The sequence below is a fragment of the Dama dama genome, chromosome 3, assembly GCF_033118175.1.
Source record: "Dama dama isolate Ldn47 chromosome 3, ASM3311817v1, whole genome shotgun sequence".
NCBI lineage: Eukaryota > Metazoa > Chordata > Mammalia > Artiodactyla > Cervidae > Dama > Dama dama.
The window spans coordinates 56,061,837-56,078,883 of record NC_083683.1 but is presented as its reverse complement, the minus strand read 5'-3'; positions in this window follow the sequence as shown (position 1 = coordinate 56,078,883).

Below are 17,047 nucleotides of genomic sequence, written 5' to 3'. Positions count from 1 at the left end.
GGATGTCACATCTAAAGCACTGTTCTGATTGTGCCACTTAGCTGCTCAAAAAGCGATTTTAGGGTAACAGTTGCCTAAAGAATAGAAACAAACTTGCATGTCATTTGAGACCATCTGAAATCTGGTTATAACTTACTTCTACCACTTCTCCCTATGTATCCTACCTTCTATCCAAACAAGTCAGCAGAACATGCCTTGTTCTTTCCTTTGTCACAGCTTTGCATCTTATCAGCAACATCTGTTGAAACTTACTTATCCATCAAAATCCAGCCATCTTTTCCATTTAGTTTTCTGCATGTCCCTAAGAACCTTATTTGTACATTCCTATAATGCATACAAGTTGTATCTTATAATTTGTCACATTTTATGCATCTTTTTTCCGCTTCCAAGGTGGTTCAGGGGTAAAGAATCCACCTACCAGTGCTGGAGCCACAGGAGACACTGGTTTGATCCTTGGGTCGGGAAGATCCCCTGGAGGAGGAAATGGCAACCCACTCCAGTATTCTTGCCTGGGAAATCACATGGACAGAGGAGCCTGGTGGTTTGCAAAGAATCGGACGTGACTGAGCACATGCACATGCATCTTTTGGGGGACTGTATCTCATTGATCTTATTATTCATGATATAGCAAGGGGTTTATGAATGAGGGATGAAAGTTGCTATAACAGTGTATTAAACTGTCATTGAAATTTTATTCACATTTATAATTTTTTTTTTCTTTCCAGTGTCTGTAGAGATGGGATTCTTCTTTGCCAGACTCCCATTGATTTAACACTACGTAAGTTTTGAAATCACGATGCAAGCTTAAGATATCTACTTTGGTTAAAATAAGCAGATCAGGAGGCCCTTGACTAACAACTTCCTTTGTCTCACAGAGAATTGTTCTGGAGGGGCTGAATATGTTGATTGTAGGAATCCTAAGGCACAGAGGAGAGTTGATAGTACATGTAGCACTCGGAACATACCTACTTTTGATGTAAGTAACATGGTATTAGAGTTTAGATTTTTAAAAACTTTTATTTCAAAAAAACTTTTGTTTCAGTGAAGATGAAAATTAAGACATCAAAGAAAAATAATTAGAAGGTCATATTATTTTTGTGTGTCATTTTGAATTGTCAAATGCTGATTCTAACTGTATACTTGGTTTATTTATGCATTGTCAAGTATTAATACAACTGATAATGCAAAGAATTTAGACTAGTGCCTCATGGTGTATATTTTATATTTACTTCTATAGGACAACTTGCCTTGCAAACGTGGGTGCTACTGTCCTGAAGGAATGGTTCGAAATTCTAAAGGGAACTGTGTCTTTCCTGATGACTGCCCATGCTCTTTTGGTGGACGAGAGTATGACCAAGGAAGTGTCACCTCAGTCGGCTGCAACAAATGGTATATAATAAAGAATTATTGTCTTTGTTTTGGATATTAGAAAGCATACAATCTGCTCTTATTTTTATGGGAAAGGAGTCATACTTTGGGGTATTTGGGAAAATAATGGTCAGATGTAGTTAGAAAAACTATTTTTAAAACAAATTTTATACAGCATTAAAATTTGAACATCATGTAATGGACAACTGCAAAATTTAAACTGATATGTCTTGTGATTCTTTACAAAAGCAATATGAATTCAGTCATAATCTTGGCATGATACAATTACCACACTGTATCATTATTTTCTTCTAGTACTTGCATAAAAGGATCTTGGAACTGTACACAAAATGAATGTCAAACCACCTGTCATATCTATGGGGACGGTCATGTTAGAACTTTTGATGGAAAAAGTTACAGCTTTGATGGTCTTTGCCAGTATGCACTTATCGAGGTAATTACAAGTGTGTTTTTAAACAATTTTTCTTTACTTCATAATTATTAGATGAACTCTGGAGAATTTTATTCTCAAAAATGTGAATTAAAAAAAAAAACATGCCACATATATGTTTCTTGAAGGCAGTAAAATGTAATATAATGTAATGATGGTTCTGGAGCCAGTAGGCCTAAATTTCACTCCTGCCTCTGCCATTTCTCAGATGTGTGACTTTGGGCACATACCTTAATTTCTCTATGTCTCAGTTTCCTTAACTGTATAATGGAAATAGCCCCTACTTGAAACCAAATTAAAGAAAATATTGGAGCACATAATAAGTGCTCAATAAATGTTGGGTGTCATTATTTTAGCAACAGTACTATCAGCAACGATGACAGTTACCATTTTATGACTGCTTCTTTTCCAAGTGAATCTATACATTTAATCATTTATAATATAAAACGCTTGTATTATTATCCCCATGAAGGAGATGAAGAAGCTGAGGTTTACAGAGGTTAAGCAACATGAACTACTAGGTAGAAAATGCCCATATTCAAACCTAGATCTGTCAGATTCTGGAGTCCATGCTTGCTCCATATACTTAAACTGCTTGCTAAGTAACATGTAATGGGTGAAATATGGATTGTTTTGCATGAGTTTTGAGTGAATATCAAGTTTCATATAAATCACTGAAGAAAAAAAAATCTTTATCTAGCTGTCTGAACAATCTAGAAATAAATTTAAGATTATAAACTTACATAATCTTATAATGTATAAGATTATAAATTTACACTCACATCTATGGTATAATTCTAAGCTTGTATGGAAGTAATGGGAAAAGAACTGAGTCAAACAAGTTAGTTTGGACTCAGCCAAGACTACAGATTTGCAACACAGATAACTATTGTCTTTTGGAAATTCCATAATGTAACATATGGTAATTTATTAAGTATAAGGTGTCACTGTCTAAGAAATATTTGTCTGATACAAATATTGTAATTGAGTTCCATGTTCCTGATATAAACTATTATTAAAATTTAATTTTTAAAGGATTATTGTGGTCGTGAAAATGGCACATTCCGTATTTTAACTGAAAGCGTCCCGTGCTGTGAGGATGGACTTACATGCTCGAGAAAAATTATAGTTGCTTTTCAGGTACAGTACTATTTTTTTCCCCCTCAGATTATGAACTGCCAAATAAGATTGATGTTACTGTAAGTAAGTCTGTCTTTTAACTTACAGGATCAAAATATTGTGTTGCATGATGGTAAAGTTACAGCAGTCAAAACTACAGAAAGTAAGGAATGTGAACTCAATGGAAATTCATACTCTGTTCATACCGTTGGCCTGTACTTGATTCTGAAATTTTTAAATGGAATAACCGTAATTTGGGACAAAAATACAAGAATTTCTGTTATACTGGATCCACGCTGGAATGTATGTATATCACTTTCATAAATATATATATCTCAACATACTATAACAGAGCAAATATCAAACAGATACAGATAGTATACTTCAGTCATGTCCGACTCTTTGCGACCCCATGGACTGTAGCCCACCAGGCTCCTCTGTTCATGGGATTCTCCAGGCAAGAATACTGCAGAAGGTTGCCATGCCCTCCTCCAGGGGATCTTCCTGACCCAGGGATTGAACCGATGACTCCTGTGACTCTCCTGCATTGCAGGTGGATTCTTTACCACTGAACCACTGGGGAAGTCTGCAAATAGCATAGTAGAAGTGAAATCATTTTTGCTACTGAGAGTTAGAGGACAGATTCAAAGGTAGAAAGTGGGAGAATGGCAATATTTATCATAGAGCAATGCTTCTTGTCTGGTCAACCTCACATGTAATATTAAATGTAATCAAAGATGATAGAATTCGGTGGACAATAAATGCAGTAAACCTGATGAATTCTATTTTAGCCATATTTGGTTGCTTGGTGTATAGATAGAATTAATGTAGTTCTCAGAGCAAATATTCTAAGAACCTAAGAGTACAGTTTTGTCAAATTTGAAGCTAGTGAATGTAATTATTTTTTAATTCTTAAGGCATTTATCTTGATCAGTACTAGATCATTTTGCAATATAGGACACCTTGGATTAAACGGGAGGAGAAGCTTATCTACAGATTCTGGTTTTCTGCCAAAATTTGGAATTCAAAATAAACTTGTATACAATCTTAATATCTCTATCATATATCTATCTAAATCTATCTGTCTGTCTATGTATCTCTAGCATAACTCACGTTTTCGGCACTGTTTCTGATCTATGTAGGGTCAGGTGTGCGGTCTCTGTGGAAATAACAATGGTGATCTGAAGGATGATTTCACCACAAGATACTCCTCAGTAGCTGCTGGAACACTGGAGTTTGGAAATAGTTGGAAAACAAGTCAAGAATGTTCAGACACAGTTGCTCAAACCTTCCCATGTGACTCAAATCCATACTGTAAAGCCTGGGCCGTGCGGAAGTGTGAGATCATTCGGGACAGCACCTTCAGAGAGTGCCACAATAAGGTAGGGGGCCCTGAGAGCAAGGGCGGCCTCAGGCTTTGCCCTCAGAGACTGATGTGCTGTGCTGTCCCCAGGTGGACCCCAGTGAGTACTATGATGCGTGTATTGAGGAGGCCTGCGCCTGTGACATGGAGGGGAAGTACCTGGGATTCTGCACGGCGGTGGCGATGTACGCAGAGGCCTGCAGCGCAGTTGGAGTCTGTGTCACGTGGAGAAGACCCGATCTCTGTCGTAAGTGAAGTCCGTGTGTTGCTCTTCTTTAAGCCATAATTAGAATCGTTTTGTTAAGACAATCAACCTTCTCATATTTTCTAGAAAATACATATTCTTGGGCATAAACAGGCTTAAAAACATGTTAATATGTTTGTTTGTGATGGAAAAAAATACCTATTTAATTTAGCACTTGCCATGGTGCACCAAATTCAATTTTAGTTTCAAAAGTTATGTTCACAGAGGAAGATTGAATATTGATGGAAAATATTTCTTATTCATACTTAGAGGAGCAATGAACTGCCTACCTATCTTAGTATATTACATATTCTTAAATATTTACCTCACATATCACTTTTGTTTGAAGTCCTTACACATCATCTTGAAAATGTTTATAGTGCTCTAGTCAAGATAAACTATAATATGAATATAAACAGAATTTTGATATGTGTGAAATATGGTAACTTTAGTAGAAATTAGTCAACTCTTTTTCTTCCAAAGGAAGGTATTGTAAGAGAAAATGTGACAAATGTTGAATTTGCATTTTATTCGGTCTATTATGTACAGCTTTACATATTGAAATATTATATTGAATATTATATTGAAATCTTTAGTTACCTCATTTGGGAACTGTTATTTACACTTAAAAAGACCAATTTTCCTAGAGATTTATTTTCCTCGCTTAAGGCTAAACATTAAAACCATGAATATAGAGTATGATCAAAAATAGCTCAAAAATTGGAAAAGTTAATGTTTACTCTTCTTCTTAAAATCAATCTTATTATGAGATTTTTTAAAAAATGCTATTTTGATTCTATAAGTTTCCCTCCCTTTTAAAAAAACTGTTTTGGCTTATATGGCAATTTGGATACAGCCAAAGGACTTAATAAGACAAAATGATATACTTTAGGTCTGTTTATTGTTAGTATCATTCAAAATCTCTCATAAAAATGCTTTGGAAAATTGAAGTTGAAAATTGTCATAATGAATGCAAGTAATTTGTTGTAATTCAATCATAGCTGTCTACTGTGATTATTATAATGCACCTGGGGAATTCAGCTGGCATTATGAACCCTGTGGCACAGTGACTGCCAAAACATGCAAAGATCGAGTAATTGGTCAGAAATTTTCTGCACTTTTAGAAGGTAAGACATATTTTAATAATACCCACGAAAAGGTGCAGATTATACTGATATCTTAAAACTGGGAAATGTTAGTTTCTGGCAGTTCAGTATCTTACATTTTGTAATTTAATGAATATCTATTTATCTTTATTATGACATTAGTATTTCTACATTAGAAACATTTTCTCTAGACATAGATTATCTACTTAACAGGAGAGAGTGAGAGAGAGAGAGTCTCATCCTACTAGCAATCTTTATATGTTTCATTAGACAAGGCATTTGTTGAGACTATCACTGCAGAATGCAACATGTAATATAGTCTCACTTGAATGGAGGCCAGTTAACTATACCCACAGTTAAAAAGTACTTTACTCTTAGCATTACATATCTTAGATAAAAATAAAGAAGTGGCAAAAAACAAGATGATACAAAAGCTTTCTGACAGTCACATCTATGTTAAATCCCAGGCTTTGGGATATTTTGAGCCCATTTTATTATGATTTCTGCTATCTTCATCTATCTGATGAAATAGTATTTATTTATTTATTTTCTATTTATTTTTATTAGTTGGAGGCTAATTACTTTACAATATTGTAGTGGTTTTTGTCATACATTGACATGAATCAGCCATGGATTTCCATGTATTCCCCATCCCGATCCCCCCTCCCACCTCCCTCTCCACCCCATCCCTCTGGGTCTTCCCAGTGCACCATCCCCGAGCACTTGTCTCATGCATCCAGCCTGGGCTGGTGATCTGTTTCACCCTTGATAATATACATGTTTCAATGCTGTTCTCTCGAAACATCCCACCCTCGCCTTCTCCCACAGAGTCCAAAAGTCTGTTCTGTACATCTGTGTCTCTTTTTCTGTTTTGCATATAGGGTTATTGTTACCGTCTTTCTAAATTCCATATATATGCATTAGTATAATGTATTGGTCTTTATCTCTCTGGCTTACTTCACTCTGTATAATTGGCTCCAGTTTCATTCATCTCATTAGAACTGGTTCAAATGAATTCTTTTTAATGGCTGAGTAATATTCCATGGTGTATATGTACCACAGCATTTCTTAAAAAACTGGAAATAGAACTGCCATATGACCCAGCAATCCCACTTCTGGGCATACACACCGAGGAAACCAGATCTGAAAGAGACACGTGCACCCCAATGTTCATCGCAGCACAGTTTATAACAGCCAGGACATGGAAGCAACCTAGATGCCCATCAGCAGACGAATGGATAATGAAATAGTATTTAGAATTGGCATTCATGAAAGTGTTTAGAATTGGCATTCACGTTTCGAGACACATCCTTATCCAAGTCTTGTGTTATGTTCAACATTGTGGCTGTCATTACAGTAGTAAATCACTTAAAATATTTAGGAAATATTTTAGAAAAAATTAAGTCAGCTGAAATTTCTAAGTTCTCAGGTTGATATTTCATTGCCAAAGAATCTGAATCCTGTTCAATTTTATATGTTTTTCACTAAAAGTATGCTGTTATCTACTTCAGTTCTTGGAATCATTGAAGTAAGTGTACAAATATATAATGCAATATGGGGAGTTTCAGCAAATAGAGGTGAACTGAGGGCTGTTTTTACACACAGGCTGTTATGCCAAATGCCCGGACAGTGCTCCCTACCTGGATGAGAATACTATGAAGTGCGTCAGTTTGTCTGAGTGCAGCTGCTTCTATAATGACATCGTACCAGCCGGTGGAGTGATTCAAGATAACTGTGGGAGAACATGGTATATTCTTTAACTGTCGAATAGTTCTGTTCCTTACATTTTTATTTAGAAAACAAGAAAAAAATCAATGAATGTATTGTTAACTCTGTTACTTCTAAATGAGGAGGTCAGCTTTAGGTTCAGTTTTATGTTACTTATTTTGGGTTTTCATTAAATCCACGTATGGACTAATGATTTGTTAAATCTTAGTGGAAAAGACAGTACAGAAAGTGTCACTATGTTGTTTTGGGTAAAAAGAAAGTTTTCATTCCATAAATGTAAGATCATGTTTATAGGCTTTCAAAGGGAGGTCTGTACTAGAGCAGCAAGTCCATCAAAAAACATCATGTTTGAAACTGAAAATGTAAGAACTAACTTTACAGCTTGATTCCAAACATTCTTTTAGGTCCCAAGAATACCTCAATGAAAAGATTAGGAAACAGTACAGGGAAAAACAAAAAAACAAAAACAAAACCAATTTGAACCCTTAGCATGCTCTTGGGGAAACAATTATTTATTTTTCTCTTATTTGGTTCTGTTTTGATCTTCACTGTTAGACAATTTGTTGCTTTAAATTTAGGAAATGTATATAATTAGGAGTTAAAATTTTCAAGTTCTTTCTCTTTTTGATTGTTTCTGTTTTTGTTTATAATTTAACTTTCAGCTATTGCATCGCAGGAGAATTGGAGTGCAGTGGTGAGTCACTATATTTTACTCTAATTGATTTAGGAAAGATGAGATAAATAGTTTGGAGTCTTTTTAGACCATCAACAGCAGAGGAGTATGTAGTTAATGCTTTATACTGTCCTCAGTGGATTGACACAATTCCGTTTCAGTGTGTTTGTTTATGTTGGATCAGTTCAAAACCAATGCTGCCAAGACCCTTCAAACCACTGGTAGATGGGGCAGTTCTCTTGTTCTACTCCTGCCTGTCTATAGGCTCTGGGAACTAAGGAAGTGAGACATCAGTTCAAACAGTTTAATAAAGGGATGGAATGGAAGATGATAGCTATATAGGTAGAATTAACTACTTGAAGGATTACTCATATGCAACATATATCTTAAAAAGAAATTTCAATAAACATCAAATGAATATATAAATGATTTTTTGCATATTCAAAATTGCAAGAAGTGAAATAAAAAAGAAACAGTTAATTCATAGGCAACTTGAGTTTTAGAATTTTTTTCACAACTTTTCATTTCTGTCAGTAATAGTAATTTGTGATTATTTCAGAAACTGCTCCTACAAATTCAACATATACAGGTAAAATCATCATTATGGTTTAAATGTATATTTCTGATTTCTTTTTATGATAATCATTTATAGTTTCACATGAGTCTGTGCCAACAAAAGATATGCTGATAAATATGCTGATATAAAATTTCAAATTAAAATTGTTACTAGAAAATATGTCAAAATATAATTTCATTATACTCCTGTGAGTTAAGTTAGTAATGTGATTAGAACATAAAATAGGTATTACATGCTTATTATTAGTTGAACATCATCCAAAGCTTGACATTTTTAGATGATAATTTGAACAAATGGAATGAAAAAGTAAATGTGATCTCCTGTGAAGTAAATATTTTGAAATCATGATTATACCAGGAGGTGAAAACACAGAAATAAAAATTAATTTATTTTTCTTAACTTGTGTATTTCTTGCAAGCTATAAGGCTACTTTAGTTATATCCATTCAAGAGAGTACTGGGCAAAATGCAGTTTAACTTTGGCTTTGGAACTTTAAATGTACTGGTGGTAAGTGTACTTAGAGTTCTGCAGTACACTTACATACTCTTATTTCTCATTGATCAATATTTGGAGGTGATGTCAATTAAGAGATAGTATTGTAAATTGGAAGCCTTAGGTTTTGATCATGTATTTAGTATGTGATCATCAGTGAAGTGATATTTATTTTAGTTATCATAGGTTACTTTCCTAAAGCTAAGTGCAAGAAAAAAGAAAAAAAAGAAAAGAAAAAAAAAAAAAAAAGAAAGAAAAAACTAAAGCTAAGTGCAGAGTTCATCTTGGCCCATAAATAGATTTAATAAAGTTCCTGTGAGATTTTGGTTAAGTGGTAATAATAGAAAATAATTAATCATTTTTGTTGGACATACAGTAATAGTTATTAATATTGATCTGAATGAAAGATTGTTTTGTCAATTAACCTCCGCATATAATTTCAGAAATTTTTATTGAGTCTTTGGCAACTGGTTTCTTGAAATAAATTTGCCAGAAAAATTATTTAAGTAATTTATTTTCATAAATATTGTCTTCCCCAAACAGTTTCTACTACAACAGCTACCTCCATACTAAGCACCGAAGCAGGTAAAAAAAAAAATGCTTATTTGTTTTTTAGCGTCTAAATAAGCTATGGATGAGTTTGCAACTCAGGCATTTTGGCCCTTTTCCCCAAAGTTGTCATTTTCTCTTTATTTATTTCTTAAATGCCAAATAGTAAGGTCTACATCCAATTGTGATATTGAAGAACCTCTTCCCTATTTAGAGACCATATGTCCTAAAAAGAACATTCTGCATGTTACTAATTTGAAAAAAAAAAAAAAAAGGCTACAGAATAAAATTCTATGCTAAATTCCTTGAAAATAAATTATATTTTCTTTTCAACTTACACCAGAGAATTTTAACTTTAACTGAATCACTTGTAATTAAAGCAGTGGTCAAAGAAGTACAAGAGCATATTAAAATGTGTAAGCATCTGGTAAATGAACTTAACTGTTGCATTTCATCATTTATTTGCATTCTAGAGATATCTAATCGTGTCTAAATAAATACTTTATAATCTTGTCTTTCAAAACCATCTGAATATACATTTCCAAATATTTGTCTCCTCCTTTATACAGCAATTACACTGGTCACCAATAGCTCAGGCACAGGTAAGCAATAATCATCAACCACAACTTAAGAGGAACTTAAAAAAATATCCAAAACTTCCTTTTGCAGTATTATTTATACCTTTGCAATTACATTTTTGGGGGAAGATTTTTTTTTTTCTGTTTTTGTTTTGTTTTTAAGATTTTAGAAAAAAGTGTTATACAAACTGATAAAAGTCTTTGACATTTTACTTGTGGTCTATAGATTTTAAACTTTATTTTTATGTTTTGACATCTATAACTATTTAATCAGATTTCTCTGAAACATTAATTTCAAGTTGATCCATTTTATATATGATCATAGATGTTATCAGAAACATAATTTTCCTTCCATATAAAACATTTTTTCCTATTATTTTCTCCAATTCAGTAGCTTCCATTCCAGGGATTACATCAAGCAGTGAAATAACAGGTAGGTGAATCAGAAAACTTATGAAATGACAAAAAAGGTTTTTATGTATATTAAAATTGTTTTTTTAATATATTAGAATCAAGAGAGCCATTCTCCTATACTTAGGACTCTTTATTTTTCTTTTTTTTTTTTAGGACCTTTTTCTTCACCTAACTGAACACTGTTTTTCTTTCTCCTGATATTTATTACTTTCTCTAGTTATTTATTACTTTGTCTGTCTCTGTATATACATATATATTTTAAAACATGACATTTTTATTAAGGAATGATTGGCATATAACATTATATTAGTTTCAGGTGTTCAACATAATGACTTGGTATTTGCATATTTTGCAAAATGATCACATTTTATATACGTAACATCCTTAAAGTCACAGATAATGGTTTGCATCCCTGTAAGGGAAAAGGCAATGGCACCCTACTCCAATACTCTTGCCTGGAAAATCCCATGGACAGAGCTAAGAGTCGGACATGACTGAGCGACTTCACTTTCATTTTTCACTTCTATGCATTGGAGAAGGAAATGACAACCCACTCCAGTGTTCTTGTCTGGAGAATCCCAGGGACGGGGGAGCCTGGTGAGTTGCCTTCTATGGGGTCGCACAGAGTCGGACATGACTGAAGTGACTTAGCAGCATTCTTAACTACACTTAGTCCCAAGCTACAAGTATTCAACAAATATTTGTAGAATGAATGGATGTTTCTTCTTTTTCCCTAGCCCTAATTTTTAAATTATGTTTTTTCTTTTGTCACAGAATTTCTAGCCTAGTCATTAGACCAATGATTAGATGTTATTTATGCTGATGAAGCTTATAGTTTATACATTTCATTCATTAGAGCTAATATCTCTTCCCTGGAAAACAGGGTATTGTGTAAAATCAAGATTATTTTTGGTTTATAATTTTATATTTTGATATAGAATTAGAACTAATTTGGAGCATCTTTGTGATTTTGGTGTTGTTAATTATTTGCTACTCAATACCATGTTCCTTATATTCTAAGGGCAAACATGTCAAAGAATCACCATCATAGTGTGGAATATCATAAAAGTGGCCAACTGACATGTTTAATTTATATCAAACTTTCTCTTATGTTGAATATCATTAGTAGCTGTGGCTCTTTCAGTGTAAATTTAGAGAGTGACCCATTACAGAAATATTTTTCTTTATTCTACAGTTGTAAATCTATTTCTGATGGCCTACTAATGATTTCACCCTGAGTTATTTAAATACATTGCAGAAAAACTTTCTAGCAACATAATATCTCAGCCATAAACAATAGTCTGAACTCCTAATTCTCAGTTTGATTCTCATTTGAAGATGAGCAATTTAGTTCAGTTATATAGGTCTCTTTCAGTTAAAATATAATCATTCATTCAACTACCAAAACTTTTGAATCTTGAAACCATTTAAAGTATTCTTAATAAAGAATAAAGTATTCTTAATTCAAATCAAATTCTATTGATTTGATGAATTGCATATTCATGTACCCTGGAGAAGAGCATGGCAACACACTCCAGTATTCTTGCCTGGAGAATCCATGGACAGAAGAGCCTGGCAGGCTATGATCCACAGGGTTGTAAAGAGTCAGACAAGTGAAACAACTTAGCACACACACTCATGTATGTTGTTGTTCAGTCAATAAGTGGTGTCAACTCCTTCTGACCCAAGGACTGCAGCGGGACAGGCTCTTCTGTTCTCCACTATCTCCTGGAGTTTGCTCAAATTCCTGTCCATTGAGTCTACAGTGATATCTAACCATCTCATCCTCTGTTGCCCCATCATTATTGCCTTCAATCTTTCCCAGCATCAGGGTCTTTTCCAGTGAGTTGCTTTTTGTATCAGGTGGCCAAAGTATTGGAGCTTCAGCTTCAGCAACAGTCCTTCAAATGAATATTCAGGGTTGATTTTCTTTAGGATTGACTGGTTTGATCTCTCTGTAGTCCATGGAACTCCCAAGAGTCTTCTTCAGCATCACAACTTGAAAGCAATAGTTCTTTGGTGTTCAACCTTCTTTATGATCCAACTTTCACATCCATACATGACTACAGGAAAAAACATAGCTTTGACTATATGGATTTTGTCAGCAAAGTGATGTTTCCTCTTTTTTAATAAGCTGTCTAGATTTGCCATAGCTTTTTTTCCAAGGAGCAAGCATCCTTTTATTTCATAGCTGCAGTCAACATCTACAGTGAATTTAGAGCCTAGGAAAAGAGTATCCGTCACAGCTTCCACTTTCCCCCATCTATTTTGCCATGAATTGAGAAGTCTAGATGGCATGATCTTTTTTTTTTTTTTTAATGTTGAGTTTCAAGCCAGCTTTTTCTTTCTCCTCTTTCATCCTCATCAAGAGGCTCTTTAGTTCCTCTTCACTTTCTGCCTCTAGAGTGGTTATCATCTACATATCTGAGGCTGTAGCTATTTCTCCTGGCAATCTCGATTCCAGCATGTGATTTATCCAGCCCGGCATTTGGCATGATGTACTCTGCATATAAGTTAAATGAGCAGGGTGACAATATACAGCCTTGTTATACTCCTTTACCAATTTTGAACCAGTCAGTAGTTCCATGTCTAGTTCTAACTGTTGCTTTTTTACCTGTCATACAGGTTTCTTAGAAGACAGGTAAGGTTGCCTGGTACTCTTGTCCCTTTAAGGATTTTCCAGTTTCTTGTGATCTACACAGTCAAAAGGCTTTCTCATAGTCAGTGAAGCAGAAGTAGAGATCTTTTTTCCGGAATTCCTTTGCTTTCTCTATGATTCAGCGAATGTTGGCAATTTGATCTCTGGTTCCTCTGCTTTTCTAAATCCAGCTTCTACTTCTGGAATTTCTCAGTTCACATACTGCTGAAACCTAATTTGAAGGATTTTGCGCATAATCTTGAAAGCATGTGAAATAAATGAGATGTACGGTGCTTTGAACATTCTTTGGCATTGCCCTTCTTTGGGATTGGAATGAAAATTGACCTTTTCCAGTCCTGTGGCCACTGCTGAGTTTTCCAAATTTGCTGATATATTGAGTGCAGAATTTTAACAGCACTAACTTTTAGGATTTGGAATAACTAGGCAGGAATTTCATCACCTCCATTAGCTTTGTTCGTAGTGATGCTTCCTAAGGCCCACTTGACATCACACTCCACGACGTCTGGCTGTAGGTGAGTAACCACACCATTGTAATCAACCAGGTCATTAATTATCCAAACCTTTCCTGTATAGTTCTTCTGTATTCTTGCTACCTCTTCTTAATATCTTCTGCTTATATTAGATTCTACTGTATCTGTCCTTTATTTTGCCTATCTTTGTATGAAATGTTCCCTTAGTATCTCCAATTTTATTGAAGAGATAGCTAATCTTTCCTATTCTATTGTTTTCCTCTATATCTTTGTACTGTTCATTTAAGAAGGCCTTTTTATCTCTCCTTTCTATTCTCTGGAACTCTGAATCCAGTTGGGTGCATCTTTTCCTTTCTCCCTTGCCTTTTGCTTCTCTTCTTTCCTCAGCTGTATTTAAAGCCTCCTCAGACAACCACTTTGGCTTCTTACATTTCTTTTACATGGGGATGGTTTTGGTCACTGCCTCCTGTTCAGTGTTATGAACCTCCATCCTTAGTTCTTCAGGCACTGATCTAATCCCTTGACTCTATTCTTCACCATCACTGTATAATCATAAGGGATTTGATTTAGGTCATACCTGAATGGCCTTGTGGTTTTCTCTGCTTCCTTTGATTTAAGCCTAAATTTTGCAGTACGGAGCTCATAATCTGAGCCACAGTCTGATTTCAGTATTGACCATCTGGTGATGTCCGTGTGTAGAGTTGTCTCTTGTATTGTTGGAAAAGAGTTTGCCGTGACCAACTTGTCCTCCTGACATAACCATGTTAGCCCTTGTCTGCTTCATTTTGTACTCCAAGGCCAAACTTGCCTGTTACTCTGGGTATCTCTTGATTTCCTACTTTTTCATTCCAATCCCCTATGATTGAAATGATATTATTATTATTATTTTTTTGGTGTTACTTCTAGGAGGTCTTCTAGGTCTTCATAGAACCAATCAGCTTCAAATTCTTCAGCGTCAGTGGTTGGGGTCATAGATTTGGATTACTGTGATGTTGAATGGCTTGCCTTGGAAATGAACAGAGATCATTCTGTCATTTTTGAGATTGTACTCAAGTACCACATTTTGGACTCTTGTTGATTATGAAGGCTACTCCATTTCTTCTAAGGGATTCTTGCCCACAGTAGTAGATATCATGGTCACCTCAATTAAATTCACCCATTCCAGTCCATTTTAATTCACTGTTTCCTGAGATGTCGATGTTCAGTCTTGTCATTTCCTGCTTGATCATATCGCATTTACTTTGATCCATGGTCCTAATATTCTAGGTTCCTATGCAATATTTTTCTTTACAGCATCGAACTTTATTTTCATCACCAAACACATCCACTACTGAGTATCATTTCTGCTTTGGCCTAGATGCTTCATTCTTTTTGGAGCTATTCGTAGTTGCCCTCTGCTCTTCCCCAGTTTGGACATTTTCCAGCTGAGGGGGCTCATATTCCAGTGTCACATCTTTTAACTTTTTCATACTGTTCATGGGGTTCTCCAGGCATGAATACTAGAGTGGGTTGCCATTTTCTCCTCCAATGAATCACAAGCAATGTGGATTATTTCAATATAATGCTGATATATTCATCCTGTATAAAAAGTAGGCAATCAGAACCAAGAAAACCGTTTTGATATTTTCTAGTTCATACATATATTTTCTTTTGCTGCTTTTTTCTCCCCCAAGCATTTGATTTTGAACGTAATATCCTGGCAATATAATTCTGTCAGATTTTGTATTGTAGCAGCAAACTTTTCATATAAAACAGAAGGCCATAAGTAGATTACCTAGAGCTTTAGTGAGCAACTTATGAAGTTTTAGGTGCAATAATAACCTTAAAATACTACAAAAATCTCATCAATTGCTTCTACTGTAGCATTTAAAAATTATACACCTAATGTAGAGTTTTATTATAGGGAAAATTAGCTAGGTGCTTTTTTTTCTGAATTCATTTGTTGTTATTTATGACTTTTAATGCTTAATCTTACCAAATCTTATAGTTTTATTTTTCACAGAAACTCCAGATGACATTTCATGATCTCTAGGTATAATATTAATAGTTTACTAAAATGCCATCTTAGTACTGTATTATTAATATAAGATCCACCTAATATTAATAATATCTTTTAATGAGAGTTTACTACATTTGAGTCATGACACCAAGTATTTTTTGTTCAATTCCTCATTAAATCTCAATAATCTCCTAATTGTTATTCCTCACAACACCCTCCCCCTCATATTTTACAGGGGAGGAGATGCAAACAGCTTAAATATTTTTCCAGTATTACAAAGGTCAGAAGAAAAATAGACTTTCTGGTATGATATAGAGAGAAATCAAGGTTGTTTTTCTTTTCCTTTTTATCTTTGAAAGTCAGAAATTATAATTTCACAGATGTGAATCAGTAAGGCTCCCCCAGTGTTAATCTGAAATCGGGAGACAAAATTAGTTTTTAGAAGTTTATTTTTTCATGTTAAAATTGTGCAAATGTGCCACAAATCATAAATTTTAAATAGATTTAGTCAAATAATCCCAGATATAGAGAAAATATTGATTATCAAGTTATCAAACCAGTGGTACCTTTCCAGCATTTTTGATAATGTAGATGTAGCTTTATCTTGTTGCTGGAATAAATTAGTAAGTGCCTATTTCCCATATAAAATTTTAGATAGTAATTAATTTTCAATTTAAAAATCATTATTAGTGGTTTAATCCTTAGCCCCTACTACCACTCTACCCCTTCTTTTCTGAGACTATGCCCATACCATATATAACAGGTGGGGATTTAGAAAGTATTCAAGTAATAGTTGATTTAGTTTCCTCAAAAATCTGTGACTTGGGGGCTCAGATCATATCACTTGGTTATCTTTATTGAGTAGATTAACTACATAACCATAAATTGAATACTTCAAGTTGTGCTATAGGTTCCTGGTCTGAATACAAAATATTCAGGATAAAATTTGACATGCCTGAATTTTAATAATCATAAGAGATAGTATGTCCATTTACTGGTGACTGGAGAATCATAGCAATCTACTTAAAGTGAGGATGGCAGTCAGAAGAATCTCAGAAGTACTAGAATGTTTGTGGTAATCCTCTTTTGAAGCTCTTTTAAAAAAAAGCCAAATTTAATCAACTATTGATTTTCATTTTCACATAAGAATAAACATTTAATTTTAAGGCATACCAACATACTTTAAAAAAAACTGGTTTTATAAATTCATCCAATAAGCACCACACCATAGTAAAAATAAATCAGTTTAAAGTGTTT